The sequence below is a fragment of the Lolium rigidum genome, chromosome 5 (assembly GCF_022539505.1).
Source record: "Lolium rigidum isolate FL_2022 chromosome 5, APGP_CSIRO_Lrig_0.1, whole genome shotgun sequence".
Lineage (NCBI taxonomy): Eukaryota > Viridiplantae > Streptophyta > Magnoliopsida > Poales > Poaceae > Lolium > Lolium rigidum.
The window spans coordinates 199,606,274-199,620,874 of NC_061512.1; positions in this window are offsets into that span (position 1 = coordinate 199,606,274).

The window sequence follows — 14,601 nt, forward strand, 5'->3', positions numbered from 1 at the left end:
AGATGGAACTTTTGTGCTTGGGCTGTGCAGCGAGCCGCAAAGGGTTTTGAACAAATTCTACCGCAGCCTGAAGAACTCTGCTCCTGGGCCGGGCTTATTACGGTATTTTTTCCTTTTTATTTGAACAAACTATTTGATGTATAATGATGTATTTTGATGAATATGTATATTCACGTTTTACATGTACGAACGTTTATTTCAAATAAATAAATATTTGTGTTCCATATAAAAATATTTATTTAGAAAAACATCTCCCTCCAGCATTAAATAATTGTCACATATTCAATGAATCTATAGATGTTTTGAAAACTGTTTTTGCGACGTGACACCGGTGCTCCCGGTTTTTCAAAAACATATGTATGGGATTACAAAAAAATATGAGCTCAAACACTCACATACATAGAAATCCTCTCGAGGTGTAGAAACTTCAGAGGAAAAATATGTTGTATTTTGAACTGTATAAAAAAAGGTAACTTTCTCACGAAAACTATCCCTATACACAGTCATAACATTGTTTTCTTTCATGTAGCTCAAAATACAACACAATTTCTGAAGGGAATTCACAGCACAAAAGAAAACAAAAAATCTAACTAATGCAACCTGGTTGCCAAAATCTATCTAGGAGTAATGCACTAACGGTAAAGGGTTTCGGTGATGTACCCTCGTAGAGCGATAGCGCTTAACGTTCTGCTAGAACATGGTTGATGTAGTCGTACTCGTCGCCGACCTCGGGGTGAAGTAGAAGTCCTCCCGTACGTGTATTCTCGAAAAAAGTCCTCCCGTACAACCTTGAGTACCGCAAGTGCATCACCTCGTAGTTTCGCACACATGTGGTGCTCAACGACGCTTGTGGCTCCTCACCATATGACGTGGGGTCTCCAAGGCAATGCCCACGGTTGATGGACTTGGGTTTAAGGGAAGAAGGTGCGCTGTCGAGTTCGTCGTCAGCTGACAAAAGCAAAAGGAAGGCATAATTCACCTAGATTCAGGCCCTAGAGGTTAAAACCTTACTTCATGTTTATTTGTTCTTGATTTATGATGATGACTACAAGGTATTTCTTAATGTCTATGGTGTTCTCTCTCTAGCTAGATTCAATATCTCTCGATTTTATTTTCGTCGTACTCCTCGACGACCCCTCCTCAGATTGGCGATAAACTCTAGGGTTTCCTGATATGAACTTATGCTTTCTCCGTACGGCACGTACATGGGCCTTGAAGCTTTGTAAGTGCCAGACGATCTTGGGCTTCTTGGTCCTTAGCAGGTTATCAGGTGGACCTTCTGGAATACCGCACCAGGAATGTTAATGTAGGACACTCGAAGGGTCATGCCCCCGTCCATAACCTTCTTCATTGTTGGCATTGAATGCCCCAAGTGGTGTATCATTAATGTTACCCATGTTCTCATTCAACAATTCACACAACTAATAGGAACCATGTGCAAATCAAAATTACATCAAAAAATGGAATTATAGATGAAAAAATTGAAAATTGATTCCTAGCAGACACCTTGTTGGTGCCTGCGCCGGCGGCGGGTAGGGCAGGCACCACGGCCTTAAAGGTGTCAGAGGAGGCAAGCCGCTTTTGAGTACCACCTTCTTCTTTAGGTCGGAATCCGCCACCTTTGGTCCTCCTCGAGGACGCAGCGCCACCTTCAGTTCTTATGGCCGTGGCCCTTAGTACGCGGGTGCAGTGGCGGAGCGTGAGCGCCAAAGTAGACAGGGCCAAATTCACCAGCCAAAGAAATAGCACGGGCCAATATAACAACATGTACATATATCTTAATATTTTATGGGCCTGAGATATTATTTAGAAGAGAACTTGTGACAGAACCCGCGATGGTCTCCAAGACGCGCCACCCCTATGCGGGTGGCGGGTTCGCCTCTCGAGACGATGTGGATGTCGTGGCGCTTGCACTTGGAGATGTCGGCGGTTGAATTCGGCAGCGGTGGGAGCCACGAAAGATGCGGGAGTGATGGCTGGGGTCGATTTGGGCCGGACGACCTACCCAACGATGAGCGGGTACTCGGCGGAGTTCATGGCGGTGAAGTGTTGAGGCCAAACATCGGGTGGGAGATAGATCGGCAGTGTTTTAAGGGTTGTGCTAGAGCTGCTCTAGGACCGTGTGGCCCTACGACTCCTACCATATGGTCGTTCATTCGAGACAAACTGCTCGCATTTTGCATAAACTAGAAACAAAATCATTCGCATAGTTCACAAACCGGAACAAATGAAAAGAAAAGGATTACAAGTCGTCCATAAACAGAGCATTTAGGCAGAAGATTCCTGCTCCTTCCTCACGCGGCCACGTCTATAATCCAGAACAGGAATAACCCACGTCAGGTCGTCATGGAACAGTCTGTATTCAAGGTAGCACAATGGCATTTGCGGCCCTAGATGGATACAGAAGCAGATAAAATAAGCACATCACGCGTACAAGCACGCGCAGCCAGGGGGCACCTCGCACAAACTGATTGCCACCAAGCCAGCGACTCGTCACATAAGCAAATAGGTACGGCCAAGTCGATCTCCAAGGCCCCTACCGATTTGACATCTGAACAACACTAAGGCTGGTGCCAATGCACCGCCCGACTCCCGCCCCGCCACGTCAGCTTTTCTCTCACTCTCACCCCACTCTCACCCCACTCTCATCCCACGTTGCCAATGCACGGGCTATAGTGCCATCTCTCACTTCTCTCTCCTCCACATCATCATTTCTTTTTCACATTAAGTTATTTCACTCGATTTTTTTACCGATTACATAATAATTAATAAAAATATAAATTATGTTTCTTGTTTTTCTAAATAGCCTATATGACAAGTGTGTACTTGTGTTTGTATTTTGAACTGAAAGAGTAATCATTAGTGACCGAAAATCATACTGGTTAGATTACAAACTTTCCAAAGTTTGTTTGAATCAATTTGGTAGCCTAAAAGAAGGAAAGAAAATAAAATAAAGCAATTTAAAGAATAAAAGAAGGAAAGAAAATAAAATAAAAACTGCCCGGCCAGGTCGTCTCCTACCTCTCGCCTCGCCCGCGTCGCTGTGCCAACGCTCTCGCCCCGCTCCCGCCTCGCTCTCGCCGCCAACGCGGGCGGCAGCCGGGCGGGAGCGGGCGATAGCGCCGGGCGCCCCCGCCGGCGCCCCTCCCTCTCGTCTCGCCCGCCTCCCGCCTCTCTCTCGCCCCGTCGCCGCCGTTAGCGCCCGCGCTCCCGCCCGCAATGGCACCAGCCTAACACATGACGAGACTAGGACGTCCGCACGGGTCTCCGTCCGTGCACTGCCGCGCACCCGTGACATGTGCCCGTCCGTTCATCGCCGAGCTCTGTTGGAGCTCAAGCTGCCTGCGAGGATGGATCATGGATGTGTGCTGGACTTGCTCAGCTCGGTTGGCCCCGTCTCCGTCTCGATCAAACTGACGAGGGCGGTCCCGTCGCTAGACGGCGACCGGCGGGTTGGAAGTTTCCCGTTTTTGGTTAGGGCATCTCCAGCGTTTGCGTTGGCCCTTTTGGTCGAAATCGACCGCGCGTTCGTTTGCGTCGGGTGCCTCTAGCGGCACGACGCATTTTTTAAGACGAATCATTTTTTTTAAACATGAAACATAATTTACATACTTAAAACATAAAAAAACCTAAACGCCTACTGCTGCTCATCGTCGTTGTGCTGCTCCTCGTCGCTGTCGAGCACGATGAGCTCCGGTATGACCCACGGCCAGTCGCCATCCGGGGGAGCATACGCCGGGCGAGCCGCCGGTGCTCGAGGTTGAGGAGGCTGCGGCTATGGCGGTGGTGGAGGCGCCCAGGGCTGCGGCTGTGGCGGCGCCCAGGGCTGCGGCTGTGGCGGCGGTTGAGGCGCCCAGACATAAGGTTGTGGCGGCGGTGGAGGAGGCGCCCAGGGATAAGGCTGTGGCGGCGGTGGAGGAGGCGCCCAGGAATAAGGCTGTGGCGGCGGTGGCGGCGGTGGAGGAGGCGCCCAGGAATAAGGCTTTGGCGGCGGTGGCGGCGGTGGAGGAGGCGCCGCCGACTCCAGGAGCGCCTGTCGAAGTGCTTCATCCGCCGACAGGCCCGGCGGCATGACGACGGTGGCGTAGCGGGGCAGCGGCGGCTGCACAGGCGCGTCGTACTCGGAGACGAGGACGACGACCTTCGCCATCTCGTCGTCCGTCATGTTCTCCGGGAAGTCGAAGTTCTGGCCCTCCGCCATGGCCTGATGCCATTCGTGGAAGACGACAGCGACGTAGTCGTCCCTGTCGTCCTTCACCTCCTCGCTATGGTACGCGAGCGCCTCGACGTAGTCGTCGTTGTCGTCGTACGCGGCGTAGGCTTCATCGTCGTCGTCGTCGCGGTCGTGGGCGTCGTTGTGCTGCGTCTGCTGACGTCGCGTCAGCGCCTGCTGACGACGAGCCGGCGGTGCAGGGCCGAAGGGATAATCCCTGTCGCCCATGAAGCCTGCCCTTCGTCTCCTGTCCGTCTCCGTGGACAGGTACGTACGCCAAAGCTCCGAGTCGATGGCGTACGCCGGATCGGCGCGGAGGTCCGCCGGCAGATACCGCCTCCGGCGCCGGATCTCCGCGGTCCAATCAGGCTCACGCGTAGGTACTGGTGGGATGGGCACCCGGTGGCAACTGAGCCGCCAGCCGCCAGGCAGCTGCACGCCGGACCAGGCGTCGTTGCACGGCATCCATTTGCCGTGCATGAGCCTCCCCACCGTGACGGGGAGCGGGATCTTCTTGGTGCCGCTGCCGGAGGCCTCGAAGTCATTTTTCTTCCCCATGGCGCTGCGGCGGTGGTGGTGTGAGTGGAGGTGTGGTGTGGGCGAAGGAGCAACGTGGCCGGTGGACTTTTAAGGGCGGCCACGCGCGGGATACGATGCCATTGAAGGCGGCGCAGAAGCCCAGCCGCCGCCCGCCAGTGCGCGCGTAGAACAGGCAGCCGCGCCATTGATGGCGAAGCCTGCGGCGCAGACGCGGAAGCGCTGACCGCCGAAGCGGTGCCCTCGGTGCAGACTCGCTGCCAGGCGGGCCCGGTGGAGACGCGAGCGGACACTTTGCGTGTAACATCCCAACTTTTCAATAAAGAAAGAAAGAGAGTTTCCAAAAAAATACAAATTTGAGAACCAACAAAAAACTTTTTATCTTCATATAGGGCTATGCATATAAATCACCTTGTTAATTCTTTTAGTGTGCATTTTGCCATGTTGATTGCTTGTGTGATTACCATTGTACTAAAACCCTAACCAATGATCTCTTGATCATCCAATTGGAAGGAAAAAGAAAGGAGAAATGAAAATAGAAAAATCAAATCTACACTCACATATGGCTTATGCCATTTTTGCAAATTCTTAACCTAGACCATTTTGGCTTGCACCATTGGTTGGAGATGGTTACTAGACACTTATAAACACTTTTGGAATCAAAGAAACTCAAATCAAATTGAAAACAAATTGAAATTCCAACTCACATGCAATATGGTCAAATTTGACAATCTTAGCCTGATGCCATCTTTGAGCCCCTGGTTTGGAAGTTTTTCAAACTAAACTTTGCCAACTCTTTGCACCTCATCCAAGATAACATCAAGGTGAACAACTTTTCCCAAAACCACCCCTACAAATTCTTTCTAAAATTCAAATGGTGATCAAGCAAAGTTGGAACCATAAAGCAAATTGTAGATCATATGCAATTTGTGATTTTGCATTTCAACACCATTTTCACCACCACCACCTCCATTCTACTTCTAATAATATATGATTGCAATCCACCAAAAATCTTTCCAAATTCCAAAGTAATTTTCTTGCGGCCATTTCTACAAACACCTTGCAGACAGGGTTGAAATTGAAGCCCATACTGAGTTTTTGCTTGGACCAAGTCCAACCCTGGCCTCTCTGCTGCTCTGGAGCTTCACCTCACCTCTCAGCACCAGTCCCAGCACCTGCAAGCACTGGACCTTGGTCACCATGACCGAGCAACAGACCTGCCCGTGCTCACCATGCCATCACCATGCCACTTCCCTCTCTGGTCATCTCAGCACCGCACCACCTTGTCACTTAGCTTCCCCTCACTCTCCTGATCGTGCCAGACACCAGCCTCGACGAGATCTTGCACCACATTGACCAGAACGCGCCACGCCCAGACATGCCAGTGACGCGCACGCGCACGCCAGAGCGCGCACGGCGAACGCCACGGGCACGCCAGAGCATGACGACGCCCGACGCACCACGCCACCACTTGCCTCCTCCGCTCGTCAGTCGCTGCGCCAGACCACCAGGAGACACCCAGACACGACCGTTGGACCGCGGGAGAGCTGTGGCCGTCGTCACTATCGACGAGACTCGCCACTGACCTGCAAGCTCCCGTCAAGCTCACGATCGCGTCAGTGCATCATTTTCCCCGCAATCACGCGCTGCATCATCGCCAGGACGTCGCCTGCCCGCGTGCATCATCACCAGTACCCCTGCGCCGATGTAGAGCCGACGCCATGGATGACCTCACCCCAGACCCGCGGCACTGCCTCGCCGCTATAAAAGGAGCCCTCCCTTCCTCGAATTTGCCACACCATCAGTCCTCCCTCTCACCACTGAGCCTCCCTAGCCTCTCCCTTCTCCACATTCGCTGTTGCCTCGCCGGAATTTGGAGCTCGGTGCCCGCGGAGGTGCTGAGAAGGGCGCCGCCGTTGCAGTGCACCCCAGGCGCCGCCGCTGCTTCCATCTGCTTCACCATCATCGACAACCTCGCCGCAACCCCTCTCCGACCATCGCCACGCCGCCGGTGAGCCTCCGACCCCCCACCGTCGCCGCGCCAGTTGCCGTCTCTTGTCGGAGACGACGACGCACGTCGATCGTCCGATCCGCGTCTAATCCTACGGCGCGGAAAGGCTCGTACCGCTTCGGCGGTTAAGTCAAGCTGACGCGTGTACCCCACGCTGTCAGTTGGCCTGCTGCATTGCTGGGCCGGCCCATTCTCCTTTCTCTATGCGTAGCCTGTTAGGTTTTCCCGCCAGCCCAATTCATTTGAATTCAAATTCCAGTTTAGGTTAATTTTGCAATCTGATGCCAATTTCAAAATTCAATAGGGACAAATCTACTTGGCCAAATTTCACAAACTTTATATTGTTGGAAAGCTGAGAGAATTATCTACCCAACTACACTGGTCTCAACCCTAGGTTTGTTGTAGAATTAAAGTGACAAAATAAACAAGGCAGGGCCTTTTGTAACTTCAAACAATTATTAAAAATCAACCAAAAGTGCTATTAAGTTGATTTCAACTCTCATAGCTCACATTTCACTTACCCTAATTGTTTCTGCAAAAATATGGCATGGTTACTTTGAGTGATCATGGCCTAGTTTAATTAGAGGACTATATGGCTATTTTAGTCAAATGGTATTGTCCAAAACTAATTATAAATCATATGAGAGGCTTGCTCTCATTTAAATCTTATCACAAACAACTCAAAATTAGATAGAGACCATGGTATATTAGGTCTCATATGGAATTGTTTGATGATATTAAATCATGACTATGTTAGGATTAAATTGCATGAGGTGCTTCACCTCATTTAAATCATTTTCTGAAATGATGAATATGGAGAGGTTGAATTTGGTCAACCTAGGTCATATATTAGTCATTGAGGAAATTAAATCTTAATAAGATAATGAGAGGAAATTATTTCTATAAGGATTTAAAAGGAACACCTTAATTAGTATGAGAGGAAATTGTTTTTCTTAATTAAGAAAACAAAGTCAAATCAACCCATTAGTATTGTTGTGATGCTAGCCTAAGTTTGTGTGACTCATGTGTGTGCTTAGCCTAGTACTTAAGTTTGGTATGATGATTGTATACCTCGTATTTTAGACGCTAGTACCGAGGAGTATCAAGAGGAGGAGGAGGTCTACTTCCAAGGAGAAGAAGGCCACTTTGACCAATTCCCCAACCAAGGCAATATAATACTCCTGCAAAGTGCAACGCTCACCAAGAGCAAGGCATCACCCCTTTTACTTTATGTTTAATGATCCTATTCCAAGTTTTTTAGTTTACAAGCTTTATTGCTTTTGATTTATCAAAGTACTTTTTGATTTATGATTCACTTGGTTAGTATTGGATTGGTACAAGAGTATCAAATTTAGCCTAGAAGCAAAGCAAACTACTTAGCACCCCTCATACCTAGTTGCTAGTGCTAAATTAAAAATGACTACTCTAGATGGGAACATGTGTTTGTGAAATGATGGTGAAAACCTTGGAATGATGAGTCATTTCCATTGAAAGATTTTGAAGGTGAATATGACATGAATTTGACTTGGTGAACTTGATAAAAATTGATGATTGAGTTGGATGCGATACCATTCCAATTCTTGAGTACCCCCACAATACCTGATTATGGGTAAGGCTTAGCTGGAAATTTATGTGTCTTAGTATGGGTTCCCTCTAAACAAGCGTCATAGAGGTTATGCCGAGGCTGCCTCCGTTGAAAGTGAAATGACGTGAAATGAGGTGAATGTACGACCCAAGCCCTGTGCAGTTCCCGGGATAACAGTTGGCTATCACCGGGAGGCCAAGCTCATGGGGAGAGGTGCCTATACCAGGATGTGTAAGTGAAAGGTTAATGGTTGATGATCTGCGTACTGAGTTACGATGATTCGGGGTTATCCCTGACGGATGTAATCAAATGTTGTGGCACAAGTGTGCAACCTGATACGTCTCAAACGTATCTATAATTTCTTATGTTCCATGCTACTTTTATGATGATACTCACATGTTTTATACACATTATATGTCATTATTATGCATTTTCCGGCACTAACCTATTGACGAGATGCCGAAGAGCCAGTTGTTGTTTTCTGTTGTTTATGGTTTCAGAAATCCTAGTAAGGAAATATTCTCGGAATTGGACGAAATCAACGCCCAGGGGCCTATTTTTACACGAAGCTTCCAGAAGTACGAAGAGGAAACGAAGTGGGGCCACGAGGTGACGCCACAGTAGGGCGGCGCGGCCCAGGCCCTGGCCGCGCGGCCCTAGCATGTGGGTCCCTCGTGACTCTCCCGACTCTGCCCTTCCGCCTACTTAAAGCCTTCGTCGTGAAACCCCCAGTACCGAGAGCCACGATACGGAAAACCTTCCAGAGACGCTGCCGCCGCCAATCCCATCTCGGGGGGATTCAGGAGATCGCCTTCGGCACCCTGCCGGAGAGGGGAATCATCTCCCGGAGGTCTCTTCATCGCCACGATCGCCTCCGGATCGATGTGTGAGTAGTCCACCCCTGGACTATGGGTCCATAGCGAGTAGCTAGATGGTTGTCTTCTCCTCATTGTGCTATCATGTTAGATCATGTGAGCTGCCTATCATGATCAAGATCATCTATTTGTAATCCTTCATGTTGTGTTTGTTGGGATCCGATGAATATTGAATACTATGTCAAGTTGATTATCAATCTATCATATATGTTATTTATGTTCTTGCATGCTCTCCGTTGCTAGTAGAGGCTCTGGCCAAGTTGATACTTGTGACTCTAAGAGGGAGTATTTATGCTCGATAGTGGGTTGATGCCTCCATTAAATCTGGGACAGTGACGGAAAGTTCTAAGGTTGTGGATGTGTTGTTGCCACTAGGGATAAAACATCGATGCTTTGTCTAAGGATATTTGTGTTGATTACATTACTGTTATCACCAGAATTTGACCGAGTCAGAGGTGGGCCGCGATCAAGATGGACTTGAAGAATATACACGGAAGAAATACGTGAATCGGCCTTTTATGCCAAGTTGGGCTTGTTTGCCCATGTATCTGTAACATATTAGATCGCATCTTAGTTTAGAAGTTAGAATCTTACTCGTGCACGGTTTGGTGCACGCCCGCATTAGAAAGTCCCCTGGACTATAAATATGTATCTAGGGTTTATGGAATAAACAACAACCAACGTTCAACCACAAACAAATCTCGGCGCATCGCCAACTCCTTCGTCTCGAGGGTTTCTACCGGTAAGCACCATGCTGCCTAGATCGCATCTTGCGATCTAGGCAAGCACTAAGCCTGCCCATGTTGTTCATGCGTTGCTCGTACCGAAGCCTTTTTGATGGCGAGCAACGTAGTTATCTTAGATGTGTTAGGGTTAGCATTGTTCTTCGTATCATATGCTTGTCGTAGTGCAACCCTTGCATATCTAGCCGCCCTTACACCTATCTTAGGTGTAGGGCGGCACCCGCTTGATCATTATTTAGTAGATCTGATCCGTTACGATTGCTCCTTGTTCTACAAGGATTAGTTTAATATCTGCAATAGTTAGGCCTTACAAAGGGGGAGGATCCAGCGGCACGTAGGGTGTCGTTCGTTGGCCCTAAACAGGATGTTCCGGGATCAACCTCGTGTTGGTTTTTAGGCCTTGTTTAGGATCGGCTTACGATCACCGTGCGTGGCCGCGAGGCCCAACCTCGGAGTAGGACGATCCGATTATGCGGTGAAAACCCTAAATCGTCGTAGATCTCATTAGCTATTTCTTGATCAAGCGGGACCACCATATATTCGGACACCTCGTCCGGATCATGGGTGGATCGGCTCTTTGAGCCGATTCACGGGATAACTTCGAGAGCCGATCGAGGCTCGTATTTAATGTTTACGTGTATGCCATGCAGGAAACTAAGCGAGGCATCATCCACACCTTCCCGACCGGGTATAGGTCGGGTGGCACGCCCTTGTGATAAACATCGGACGTGCGACCGAGGAGGCTTTGCGGGCCGTCGCTGCGAGGGACCGGGGCCAGCCGCAGCCCTAGTTGTTCCCGGCTCTACCGTGTTGACCGTCTCCGCCCGCCGGGGGTTTCGACGTCAACACATTCGGCACGCCCGGTGGGACCACCTTCGACATCCACCACATCGCCATCTACATCCGAGATGGCGGAAGACACTCCGGTCAAGTACGAGGATCCGCTCGATGAGCTCAAAAAGAAACATAACGAGATCAAGGCAGCCCTCAAAGCCGAACTCATCGGCTCCTTTGAGAACACCCGTCCGCACGGTGTCAAGCTCGGTAGAAGCTCACGTCCGTTGTTTGGCGTCAACATGGTGGATCTCAGCCACTCCATATGCCAGCCAGAGTTCTCCTTTGGTGTCAACATGGCAGGGCTTGCAAGCCGCCATGGCAAAGATGAAGCAGAAAGCAGCCACTCCCGTGGCAAGGATAAAGGGGAGGCCGATCCGAGCGACCGGCCCCGAGATGACAACACATCTTGGCATGTGCTCTCACAGCGGAGACGAGGAGGAAGCCGTTCCGCGCGACCGGCTCCGACACGATGTATGGGCAATGGGGACGTCGGCTGATACACTGGGAAAAATCCATTGCGCTCCTAACAAAGGCGACGTTCACATTGTAGGACCTTGGCCGACCATATAGCCGATTTCAGCAGTTACCTGGCAGAATCGGCTCGGGGGGGGGGGGGCACCTAAGTATATGAGCATACGCGACATTGTTAAACATGTGTGGAGAAATATTGGTGGCTGATAGGGAAATCGGCCAGTAAAAAAAAAACTACAGAAATCGAGACAGGCATCAGTTTACACGGTGATCAGCCTTACAGCGTATCAAGGGCGCACAAAGTAGCCCTACTGAACATGCATCAGTTCACACAAAGTAGCCCTACTGAAGAAAAGCCTCAAGGGCGCGAAGAGCATCGGCACGGATTCGATCCACCTCAGCGATCTCGGCCTCGTCATCCTCGTCCCTCCCCATCACCAGCTGGCTGCTCAGAGCACGAATTTCAGCCAGGTCGGTCTTCAGATCAGCTGTGAGACCTTGTGCTTCCTCTTGGGAGCGGGCAATGAGGGCTTTCTCATCCTGGATGAGTTGTTTGGTCTCCCTGGTCCTCTTCTCAAGGTCTTCCAGCTCTTTGCACAAGGCTTCAAGCCTGACACTACGGGTGGAAGTGGCGGTCTTGGCGTCTAAAGCGGCTTTCTTCTCATTGAGCCGTTGACATTTGCTCGCGATGTCGGCTCTCAACGCGAGTTGGGCGCGGCGAAGAGCAATCCTTTGACGAGCCGACTGCACCCTTGACCTGAAAACTGGCAAAGACACGGCCTGCCAGAGCTTAACTTGCAGCGTTACTGGGAGACGGGGCTGGAGGTCCTCGAGAATACCTTTGATTGCCTCAGGGTTCTCGACCAGCGTATCGACAGAGGAGGAGAGCAAGTCTTTGAGGCGCTGGAGTGGGCCGTCGATCGCGCTAGGATCTGGCTCTTCACCTGTCTTAGAAACGACCGGTTCGATGGAGTCGGGGTCGAACATCAACAAGCTTGAAGGATCACACCCCTACAGACGAACAAGAGCAGCATGAGCATACGACAAAGGAAAAAGAGCGGGCTTGAGAGAGGGGGAGAAAGCTTACTTCTCCTAAGAAAGGAAGGGAAGCCGATGTTGTGATAATCGGCTTTACGGCAGCTCGGGCTAGGCTAACTACTTGGTCGGCCGCGCTCGGCGAGTTGGACGAGCCAAGGACGATAGATGGCATCGGCACCTCTTCAACATTCCCGCTAGAAGTCCCATCGATCCGCAGGGGAAATGGTAAGGCAATCCAGTTAGTGGCAAGACGATGTGGAACACGAACTGCTGAGTATATTACATTTGAAACTTCCTGGCTCGGCGAGGAGACTTGCGGGTTTGAGCGGGCCCTTTTGAAGCATCGACGTTTCATGCGCGACCTCGTTTGGATCGGAACTTGAAGGGCAGCCGGCTCGGAAGTCGACCTTTTCTGAGAAGCCGACGTTGGCGAATCCGCCTGCGAATCCGTCTGGCTCTGAGTGGTGGACCTTTCTATGTCATCTGGGGAAGAGTCCCTTGGACTGGACAGCGCTCCCTCACTGGAGTTCTCTTCAGAAGAAGCCTGGAAGAAGAGGTACAACCGTGTTACAAGGATTGGGAAGGCAAATGTGTTCGATTAAGACACGGATCAACTTACGTGCAAGCTTTCCTGAGCGGGAGCTTTGCGCTTCAGGGTCTTCCTGACAGCCCACCTTCCTCACTACCGTCCTCGCCCGAGTCGAGGCTCGGGGAGCAACCGGCCCCAAAGTGGCTTTACTCTTGGGAGCCGATTTCGGAGGAATCGGGCCGGCTCGCATTACGACTTTCTTCAGGGGTGGCGAGCTCTGGCAGAAGAGAACCACCGGAGCCGGAGGAAGAAATACGAAGGGGGAGCCGTCGGCTTGCTTGGGAACCGGGCCCTCTTGTTGCTTGCTAGGAAGGTAGAGTCGAGTCACCGGGCGATTACCATGAGCGATCACAAGAAATATGTGAGTAATAATACCTGGTCCGCGGGGATGTCATACTCGGCATCGAGTTGTCTCAACGGAGGTCCTAAAGCCCTTACGAAGACATGGGTCTTCCACATGGACCACCAAGTCTCGAAACCGTCGGTGGTAAAGGAGAAACCGAGGTTGTGGGGAACTCGGGATGGCCAAAGCATCAAAGAAGGTGTAACACCTTTGGCCGGTGAGTATGTCGGGCAATTCAGCTCGCTTGTCGTCGGGTGGTGTAAGAAGAAGTGTGGCGGCACTTGCCCGAGACCAAGCTGTCGGGCTACCACTACCGGTTGATAACACTCATAACCAGGCTTGATAATCCGGTTCGAGGTACTCATGCCAACGAGGAGGAAGCAAGGGCGAATCATGATAGAATACAAATGCTTGGGTGCTATCGTCATCGGCAAAGTTATCCAATCGAAAGGAGACCTGGATTTTCAAAATTCTCCGGTTCGAGTATAAGGAAAGAACAGGGGGTTGTCCAAACCTTGGAAGAAGATCTTGAACCACCCTGCTCGCTTCCTTGGGGATCAGCCTCGTTGCACGGGAGGCCATACAAAGCTTGGCCATAGGCTGGTACATCGGATATCTTTGCCGTTAGCATCTGGGAAGGTGCAGGAGGTCAAAGGTGGGAAGTCTGGGATCTGGTTCTGAAAGTATAGCTGCGCCCATAACTGAATAAACCACCAGGGACCGCCAGTTTTAACTGTCTTTCGAGAGAACAGTTTGACGGACATCAGTTGAAGAGATCGATAGATCTCTCCAAGAAACAGCTTGCCTAGGCCAAGATGGGTGCCTTTGGCCAGTTCATAGGCTAGGGAAAGGTAATTTTTGGTAGGGGCAAGTGATGGGCCACAGAATATGAAGTGTTCCAACCAAAAGTTCAGGAAGGTTGTGTGTTCTCGCTCTGTCACAGAGCCTTTGGTCTTCATATAACGATTGAGGTAGGCACCCCAGCTGGTACACTCTTTTTTAGAAGAAAGGGTGAAAGGGACTTTCGGCAGTTTGAATGCAGAATGGCTTGGGGATGCAATGTCTAGGCCTGTGATCATGGTAACATCCAGCAGGGTGGGTGTCATAGGGCCGTGGCCAAACATGAAACAGTTTAGTGCGTCAGACCAGAAATAGCCGATGGTTTTCAGAATGTTTTCATTCTTCTCAAGGGGAGACAATGATAAGGACAGAGCATCGGCTATCCCTATGGCTTCCCAGGTAGCATAATGAGCTTTGGATACTCTGTTATACCATGTCACCCAACCCTCGGGGGGTTAGGCCGGGCTCGCGAGCGGTCGGCCCAGGAGGTCAGATCTAAGTTCTGGTTCACAAAGGGGA